The sequence below is a fragment of the Myotis davidii genome, unplaced genomic scaffold (assembly GCF_000327345.1).
Source record: "Myotis davidii unplaced genomic scaffold, ASM32734v1 scaffold734, whole genome shotgun sequence".
Lineage (NCBI taxonomy): Eukaryota > Metazoa > Chordata > Mammalia > Chiroptera > Vespertilionidae > Myotis > Myotis davidii.
The window spans coordinates 225,683-235,507 of record NW_006286300.1 but is presented as its reverse complement, the minus strand read 5'-3'; the positions used below and the strand labels follow the sequence as shown (position 1 = coordinate 235,507).

At 46.1% G+C, this 9,825-nt stretch overlaps 1 protein-coding gene and 1 pseudogene across 1 annotated transcript in view; both read left to right on the top strand.

Annotated features, from left to right (window-relative positions):
• The window catches only part of MYO9A (myosin IXA), a 349,884-nt gene that overhangs the window by 163,323 nt on the left and 176,736 nt on the right, over positions 1-9,825 (top strand). The gene's annotated exons all lie outside the window — the stretch shown is intronic.
• LOC102754128 lies at positions 1,646-5,505 on the top strand (annotated as a pseudogene).

Sequence of the window (9,825 nt, the reverse complement as noted above, 5' to 3'; positions counted from 1 at the left end):
GGTGGAGCGAGCAGTTATGGCTGCTCTCAGTCCTGCCCTCAGAGGCCCCGGCAATCACTATGAGCACCTCCGAGAGAAAGCTGCCCTCGAGTTTCAACCGATGCCAGACAGTCCTGTTTCTGCCGAATGAGTCTGTGTCCCCAGAGACTTGCCCAGAACTGGAGCTCAGAGCTTGAGACTCCCTCCCAATTGAAAAAGACAACCATGACCTCAGCCACCAGCCCTCTCCGCATGCACCTCCGCCCTTTTGTATTTTACTTCCGCACCGCACCTCCTCTGAGTCTCGGTATGCTTTTCTCTTTCCTTCTAGTTGTAGAATTTCCACTCAGCCAGCCTTCCTGTGGTTCTGGATGATGTCCGTTCCATTGTTTAGTTGTATTTTTGAAGTGGTTGTGCGAGGCAGCAATTTCTGGTGTTTACCTATGCCGCCATCTTGGTTTTCCACCCCAGTAAAACTTTTAAATTCAGCTTTGATATATTTCAAAAGAATAACTATTTGGGAGGTTTTATTTCTAAAATGAGAGATAAAACTAATTGTATGAGTTTTCATTTTTCAGATTTTCGTGTGTGTAAATTGGCCTTTGTAGATAAGGGAGAGTTATAGTTGTGTTTTTTTTTTAAGTAAACGGAATATCTTAAATTTCCTTTGCCTTTTGCAAAGTTATTTCTAAGAAGCTATCTTACCAAAAGGCTTAAGGCAAAGTGTTTTTCTTTTAATTTAAGGTATGTTTTATTTATTACAATGGACATCAGTTTTGAAAAATTTAAAGTTGAATAAATATCCTGCTAAGATGTAACTAAGCAAAGAAACATTTCTTCTATTTACTATTACATATATTCTTTTCTAAGAAGATTATTTACATTATATGCTCCTTTGGCATTTAAAATATTATTTGTGGAAGCTGTATGTGTATAATAATTTATACAAAGACATTCAGTGTTACTAATGATCAACAGATTGAACCAGTATTGCCTCTGCTTTCATAATTTCTGGATTCTTCTAGTTTTCTAATCTCGTTTTTTCTTCCTGGCCCATTTAGAGGTTTTTATATAATAAACTCTCTTGGGACATTTTTTTATTCTGGGACATAACATGCATACAAAAAAGTGCACAAACAAAAAATGTATAGCTCAGTGAATTGTCAGAAATGAAAACACCCTTGTAACTACCACCTAGGTTAAGAAAAAGAATATTACCAACACCCTAGACTTCCCTCTTGGAGAAAGGTTTTAAATTGTACTTTCTATAAAGGAAAAGAAGAGCTATAGTTTATTTGCGTTTTGAGCAATTGACTCAGCAGATATGTTATTGAGAATGATTGTATTACAGTGTATTAGTGCCAGTGTCAGAGCATTTTTGCTCTTTCCACACTACTTTACTATCTACTATTTTCTGGTGTGTTTGAGGTAAAAGGATACCATAAAATTAGAGATTGTAGCATCGCAAAATAAAAACTAACAGAATAACTAAAAATGGATTAAGTAGAAGCTTCAGAACATTTATAAAGACTGTAAATAGTATGCAAACATATTAAAGTGAAACAGGAATTGGAGGTTATTTAAGCAGAAGCAGAATATATGGAAGGCAAAATGTAACTAAATTCAGATCTTGAATGAGAATAAGAGGGCAAAGATCATATTTCTAATGGACAAAGAAGATGTAGACTACAGAAGTACAGTATCACTTCTTTTGAGTCTGTCTTTATAAAAAATTTCAATGGAATCTTAGTTAATTGTCAACAAATATCCTTACAGTGATCCAAAAATTCTGGATTTTTAAAATTATATTTATTTATTTACTTAAGATATTTTTATTGATTTTAGAGAGGAAGGGAGAGGGAGAGGGAGATAGAAACAACAATAATGAGAGAGAATCATCAATTGGCTGCCTCCTACACTCTCCACACTGGGGATCGAGGCTGCAACCTGGACCGTGCACCATGCCTCTATCCTATATAATAAAAGGGTAATATGCAAATTGACCCTAATGGCAGAATGTCCAGAACAACCACTGGACCAGTCACTGTGAGGTACACTGACCACCTTTCTTTCCCGGCCGTCAGGCTCTGATTGCCTGATGGTCACCTGCTGTGGGGTCAGGGCTGGTGAGCAGATGGGAACAACTGACCTTTTGGTCCCTTCCCCCAATTGTCAAGCACCGCTCACCCGATGGTGAACAGGGAACCCGGGGTGGGTGGCGGCAGGGGGCGGGGCCGGCTGCGAGCAGCTGGGGAAGATTAAATTATGATTTAATACCATAATCATAATTCTCAACAGTTTGGTACAGCCTAGGTTCTGTACCCGCACATGAATTTCATGCGCTGGGCTTCCAGTACTAGTCTACACTAATAAAAGACAAGATGCAAATTGACCATACCCTTGCTACGTCTTAAGCCATGCCCACCAGCCAATCAGAGCGACTATATGCAAATTACCCCAACCAGGATGGCGGCCAGCAGCCACGGAGCTGGAGCAAGCAGGAGGCTTGGTTGCCCCAATGATGGAGGAAGCCAAGCTTCCCACCTGCCGCGGTGGCTCTGAGCTCCACTTAAAGCAACAAAGTTTCTATTATAGAAGGTAAATAAACCCTAGATACCTGCTTTCAGCTGGCTGTGGCCACGGAGCTGGAGCGAGCAGAAGACTTCCCATGGACCATCACCCTGAAGGGGCTGTGGCCAGCCTGCAAACTGCCATCAGCCCCTCACCCAGGCTGGCCAGGCACCCCAGTGGGGACCCCCCACCCTGAAGGGGTTTGGTGAGCCTGAAAACAGCCCTCAGCCCCTCATCCAGGCTGGCCAGGCACCCTAGTGGGGACTGGGCAAGGCAGCCTGATTGACCCTGATAGCTGGCCAGGCCTAGGGACCCCACCCATGAATGAATTCGTGCACCGGGCCTCTAGTTAGAAATAAAAAAGTCACCATCTTAACTGCCACCACAAATGTCAAAGCAGGACCTAGGACATTAGTAGAAAAAGCATGAGTTCCTAGGCCTTAATCCCAGTTTGGAGAAAAAAGTCAGAACCTGGTGATGAGCTGCTGTTTGATTTTCTTAATAGTTCACAGAAGGAGCCTGCAGAAGGGTGGAAATGAAAAAGGGGCAAGACACTGGTGCTTCATTGTTCTCAAACAAGTGTCAGAGCTATAAACACCAGCATAACCATCATGAAACCACTGAAGAAAATCTTTCTGGGAGCCAAAGCCATGAAACCTTTAATAATTCAGATTCTGGTCATGAATTCCAAGAGGATTCTTCAAAGAAAAATGTAACATCAAGTGCTGCTTGCACTAATCACAACCCATGATTGCAAATTACATGAACTATGTAAACTTCAGCTGGAGAATCAACTGCTGAGGAATTAAGTTTAGTCTTTAAATTAAAAAAATGGCCTCATGCCCTGGCCAGTTTCACAGTGGTTAGAGCATCAGCACACACACTGAAGGCTTGTGGGTTTTATTCCTTGTCAAGGGCATGTACCTGGTTTGCAGGTTCGATGCTCAGGCCTGGTTGGGGCACGTGTGGGAGGCAACTGATCGATGTGTTTCTTTCCCTGTTCTCTCTTTCTCCCTTCCTCCCTTCTACTCTCTCTAAAAAGTCAATGGAAAAATATTCTTGGGTGAGGATTAACAGCAACAACAAAAAATGGCCTCATTATCCCTGGCCAGTTTGGCTCAGTGGATAGAGTGTCGGCCTGCGGACTCAAGGGTTCCAGGTTTAATTCCAGTCAAGGGCATGTACCTTGGTTGTGGGCTCATCCCCAGTAGGGAATGTGCAGGAGGCGGCTGATCGATGTTTCTCTCTCATCTATGTTTCTAACTCTCTATCCCTCTCCCTTCCTCTCTGTAAAAAATCAATAAAATATATTTTTTAAAAATGGCCTCATTATTTCAAAGAGCCGAGGAAATTCAAGAAGAATGAAACAAAGCCAGAGCAAGAGTTGAAAGTGGAATGCTGACCATTCAAAGAGTGACTGTGTAACTCAAGAACCTTGAGCCCAAGTAGACAACCTGACTGAAGTTAGGGCTACAAAGGATTCCCAGCTGGCTGTACTAAAAGTGCGAATCCAAGAAGCTGACCAGCTACTGAATTCTTGCACAAAAGCACTAGAAGCCTTACAGAGTGAAAAATCACAAGATCTGCATGAAATGGATGCTACTCTGGAGGGTCAGGAGAGCTATCACTTGAATGCAGAGTCAGCTTGCTACACACCTGAATAAATGGAAATGAAACGTGAATTTGACAGAAGCCATTACTCTGGCAGAAAGACAATACTCAGATGAGAAGAAGAAAGTTGATGAGCAGAAAATCAAAATGTGTAAGTCCAACTTGGAGTCCTTTAAGCAGGAACTGACTATAAGCAAAAAGCTACTAGAATACTTCAATCTACAGATAAGCTGATTAACAGCTTAAAAGAAGGATCTGGTTTTGAAGGCCTAGATAGCAATACTGCTAAATAGCAAGGAGCTAGAAGAACTTTGGCATGAAAAACAGATGCAAAGAGAAGAAATACAGAAGCTGATGTGTCAGATACATCAGCTGAGTTCTGATGGATATGGAGGCTCAGCAGGCCCGTGAAGCAGAATCAGCAAGAAAACAGCTATAGGATCTGCAAGACCAAGTAAATAGCTGGACATAAAGCATCTAAACAAGAACTAGAGGCAGAAGTGGACCGACAGAAGCAAGAATTCCACTACGTAGAAGATCTGTATTGAACAAAGAACAAATTGCAATGCAGAATTAAAAATTGAGAAGAAATTTAAAATCTCAGGAATCAGCTTATCAACAAAACTTTAAGCCAGTGATTTTCAATAGATATGCCGCAAGAATTTTAAAAACATGTAATACCTGACTGTTTAATAAGAGGCACTGACCTCTTTTCCCTTAGATGTCAAATAAAAAATGACAATAGCCAACACAACAATAGGTGGCTGGTGTGAATGAATAAAAATTATACCTATTAGTTTTTTGTCAGATTGGCAAAAAATATATTTTTTGGTGTGCTGCAAAATTTTAATAATTAGTTTGTGTGTGCTATGAGATGAAAAAGGTTGAAAATTGATGCCTGAATTAGAAAATTGACTCCATCAGCTGACAGAGACTCTCATCCAGAAGCAGACCATGCTGGAGAGTCTCAGCACAGTAAAGAACTTGTTGGTCTTCCAGCTGGAGCACCTAGAGCAGCAAATGAAATCTGCCACTGGAAGTGTAGTAATGGGTCTTTTAGTAATCTGTCTGGAGTTGACAGTGGTGAAGGTACACATCTGTGAAACATTCCTGTTCTTTTTAATGACACAGAAACTAATCTGGCAGGAATGTATGTAAAAGTTCAAAAAGCTACTAGTTCAGTTGACCAATTTAGTATCTGTCTAGGAATTTTTTTTCCAGCGATAACCCTATAGTAATGATTTTTTTGTAATTCTATATATGGCTTTGCTTCACCTTTTTGTCATGATTGTTCTGTTGACTTATACAATAGAAATGCACCATTACCAACCACTTGGCAAATGAACTGAACCTAGTTGTTTAAATCAGCGGTTGCCAACCTTTCTGACCTCACGGACCACCAGTGGTCCGCTGACCATCGGTTGGCAACCACTGGTTTAAATGATTGGTTATTTTTTGTTAGACCTGGGGTCTGCAAAAGGGTCAGTTGCCTAAAATCCCTGAGGAGGGTACACAGGATTATTTTATCACTAAAAAAACCCAAAAAACAAATTATCCAAACTAGACCAGGAACAAGCATGAGCAAGCACTAAATAAACCTGGTTTTAAAAGGAGAGATAAACCGAAGAACTTATACACTTATATGTTTAGCCCATGGACATGAACAATAAGGTGGTGAAGACTCAGGGGGTAGGTAAGAGCTGGGTGTAGGAGGGTAAAGGGGGCAGGAATGGGAGACACCTGAAACACTGTCAACAACAACAAAACAAAAAACCTTAAAAAAAGTTTATGAGATCCCCTTAGAAAATAACTTCTACTGAAAATATACTTCTAAACTATCCTAGAAAGCCAAACCACTTTGACAGGGAGTTGGTACATACAGGAAACAGAAGGAATATCACTTTAAAGTTTGAAGTAGTATTATAGTCTGTAAAATAATGTTTAAAACAGTTAAAGAGTTAGAAGAGGACATAGTAAACAATGAAAGAACAGAAAGGAAGTAAAAACTAAGACATGATGGTGTGAGACCCAAAACAATCACAGATACAAAATTACCCATATCCAAATGGTATTGCCACAATTTGTTAGATAAAATAGAAAATAGAATACAGTGGCTGTGGTAATTTTGAGTGCAATTTCTTAAAACTATGTAATAAATTAGAATTTTTAATATCTTGAACTTTTAATATACAATACTTTAATACCATAATCATAATTCTCTGACTAGCAGATTATCAAGTTAACTACTGAAGGGTCTGAAAATCTGTTGTTAATTTTATAAATTACAGTTTGGGTGGAGTATGAGTAGAACTCAATAGGTGTCCTTTTCTCAGATGGTCTCCTCAACAAATATCTCCCGTCTGTCTTAACTACCCAAGCACAATGTAGTCTAAGCCTAAGAATTCTTTCTCCAGGCAGCCCATCAAGGGGAAAATTATCTAATAAAGAGGGAATATGCTAATTGACCCTCATACTGTCACAAAGATGGCACCCACAGCCAGTAAGGAGGGAATATGCTACTTGACTGCCCCACCCTCAAAGATGGCGGTGCCCTGTCCCCTCAGCCCCGCCGGGGTGGCAGGTGTGCGGCAAGTCTGGGCCCATCCCCAGGCAGACCCGGCCATTCTGTGTGCCTGCCTCCAGAGTCCCCCAGTACCCTCAGCTGCCCAGATGCCCAGGGATGCCTAAAGCTCAGGTAACCAGGGCAGGCTGAGGCTCGCGCTACCAGCAGTGGCAGCAGCAGAGGTGTGATGGGGCATCGCCTTCCCCTGATCACCGGGTCTCCTCCCGCCCCAAGGGCTCCAGGATTGTGAGAAGGGCAGGCCGGGCTGAGGGACCCCCCCCTCCAGTGCATGAATTTTCATGTACCAGGCCTCTAGTCTGTATATGCGTGCGTGTGTGTGTGTGTGTGTGTGTATATATAAAGCCAGCGACTGGAACACTGTAATGACCAGAACAACCGGTCACTATGACACCTAGTGTGGCCAGCGAACTGGCCCAAATAGGGGTGGGGTTGGCTGGCCAACCGCCTGTGGCCCCTCCCCGCAGCCAGCCCACTTCTGACTGGCCTCTCCCACCCTGATTGAGGTTGGGTCGGCCAGCCAACACCCCCGCAGCCTTTCCCCATGGCCAACCTGCCCTATTGCCTCCCTACCCCTATAGGAGGCGGGGCCTGCTGGCTAACCTCCTGAAGCCCCTCCCCCAGCTGGCCCCACCCCTGATTGGCCCCCACCACCCTGATCGGCCCTCAGCCCCTTCCCCCGGCCAGCCTGGCCCCTGATTGCTCCCCCACCCCAATAGGAGGTGGGGTCAGCTAGCCAACTTCCTATGGCCCCTCCCCCCAGCCAGCCCCACCCCTGATGGGCCCCCACCTCCCAGATCAGCCTGCAACCCCTTCTCCCAGCCAGCTCTGCCCCTGATTGGTCCCCCGCAGCTCTGATCAGGGCAGGGCCGACCAGCCTCCCACCATCTCCTCCTCCCAACAGGCCCGGCCCCGATCCGCCCTGATTGGGGCCAGGGCCGGCCAGACCCCTCCCATGCACAAATTCATGCACTGGGCCTCTAGTCGATAATAACGTACCATGATCGGCAATATAATCCATGACCTTTGGTGTATGGGAGATCACTCCAACCAACTGAGGCACACCAGCTAGGGCAATAGCTGTCTCATTTTGAAACATTGAACATTTGCAACTATAGGCTCTCCCTTTTTGGTAGATAAGATAGTGCTTTATTAGCTTACCTATTTTTATTATTGGATGTGAAAAAAAATATTCAGTCATTTTATTTTTAAAAGCCTGGTACTTATATGTATACTATTACCTTATGCTAGGCTCTAATAAAATTCCATTTCCTTAGCTTAAGTGTAGATGCATATTCTCTGGATTTAGAAACTAAACCAAGCTTTGCAAACTTTTTTTAATACTCTGCCTCTGTTTAACTTTTTGAAAGAGTCTTCCTTGAGAACTATTCATAGGTAGTATTGCATTCTTAATTATACAGTGAACTAGAGGCCAGATGCACAGGTTTGTGCACCAGTGGGGTCTCTTGACCTGGCCTGAGGGGATAGTGGACCTCCAGGCTACTACAGCCTGGCCTTACCCACCAGCTTGGCGAGTTCCAGCTTCTGTCCGCATCGATCCCGCACTGCACCAAGTAGTGTGCGAAGTGGCAGGCGGTCGGGGAAGAGCCCGAGCCCTAGCCAGGTGCTGTGCCAGTCCTGCTCATCCCAGCCCAGCTATGCATGCCACCACTACTCGGTAGGCTCCCTGCCACTCTGCTGCAGCCTCTGCGCATTTGTCCTAGGGTGATATGAGTGTGGCGCCCTTGACCACACAACCATCGCTTGTCATTGCAGCTTTGCTCCTCACACAGTGCTGGAGAAGGGGCCATGGGCTCGTGCCCAGTCAGTACGGATGCTGGTCCCAGATCCCGGTCCCAGTCCAGATGGGGGAGGGATGCGCAGGGGGAGTGTCCACGGGAGAGGCTTGTGCTTCCGCAGCTGTGCTTGCCAGCTATGAGCCCGTTGGTCAGCTGAGCGATGCTCCCACTGTGGGAGCGCACTGACCACCAGGGAGCAGCTCGTGTGTTAAGCGTCTGCCCCCTTGTGGTCAGTGAGTGTTACAGCTACTGGTCGACTGGTTGCTTAGGCTTTTATATATGCTAGGGGCCCAGTGCACAAATTTGTGCACCTTGAACGGTGGGCCACGAGGCTGCGGTGGGCACAGGGGTGTGTCTCGACCCACCCTCCCGGCCCCTCCTGCTGTGACCCCTGGTCTCCTGTCTGCCAGCAGCCCCGCTGTGCCTCTGCTGCTCCCATGTGCTGATGGCACAGAGTGATTGGGGTCAGCACCAGCAGCGGTTACGAGTGGGGCTGGCACCATCAGCAGGTGTGAGCAGTGGCTGCCAGCCATGATTGCCCTTCAGGAGCAGGGGGAGGGGGAGAAGCCCTGAGAGGCCATCAGGGCTGGCAGCCACTGCTCGCACCCGCTGACAGCGCTGAGTGATCAGTGCTGGCACCCAGTGCCAGCAGCAGGTGCGAGTGACATGCGGGACCTCAGCATATGAGAGCCAAGAATTTTCAGTAATCACCAAAGGTTTGCCCGATGCTCCCACTGTGTGAGCGCACTGACCACCAGGGAGCAGCTCGTGTGTTAAGCGTCTGCCCCCTTGTGGTCAGTGAGTGTTACAGCTACTGGTCGACTGGTTGCTTAGGCTTTTATATATGCTAGGGGCCCAGTGCACAAATTTGTGCACCTTGAACGGTGGGCCACGAGGCTGCGGTGGGCACAGGGGTGTGTCTCGACCCACCCTCCCGGCCCCTCCTGCTGTGACCCCTGGTCTCCTGTCTGCCAGCAGCCCCGCTGTGCCTCTGCTGCTCCCATGTGCTGATGGCACAGAGTGATTGGGGTCAGCACCAGCAGCGGTTACGAGTGGGGCTGGCACCATCAGCAGGTGTGAGCAGTGGCTGCCAGCCATGATTGCCCTTCAGGAGCAGGGGGAGGTGGAGAAGCCCTGAAGGGCGATTGGGGCCAGCAGCCACTGCTTGCACCCAGTTACAGCGCTGAGTGACTGGGACCAGTGCCAGACGCCAGCAGCAGGTGTGAGTAGAGGCTCTGGCATAAGCAGCAGGTATGAGTGGGGCCATGGCCAGCAGCGGGTGCT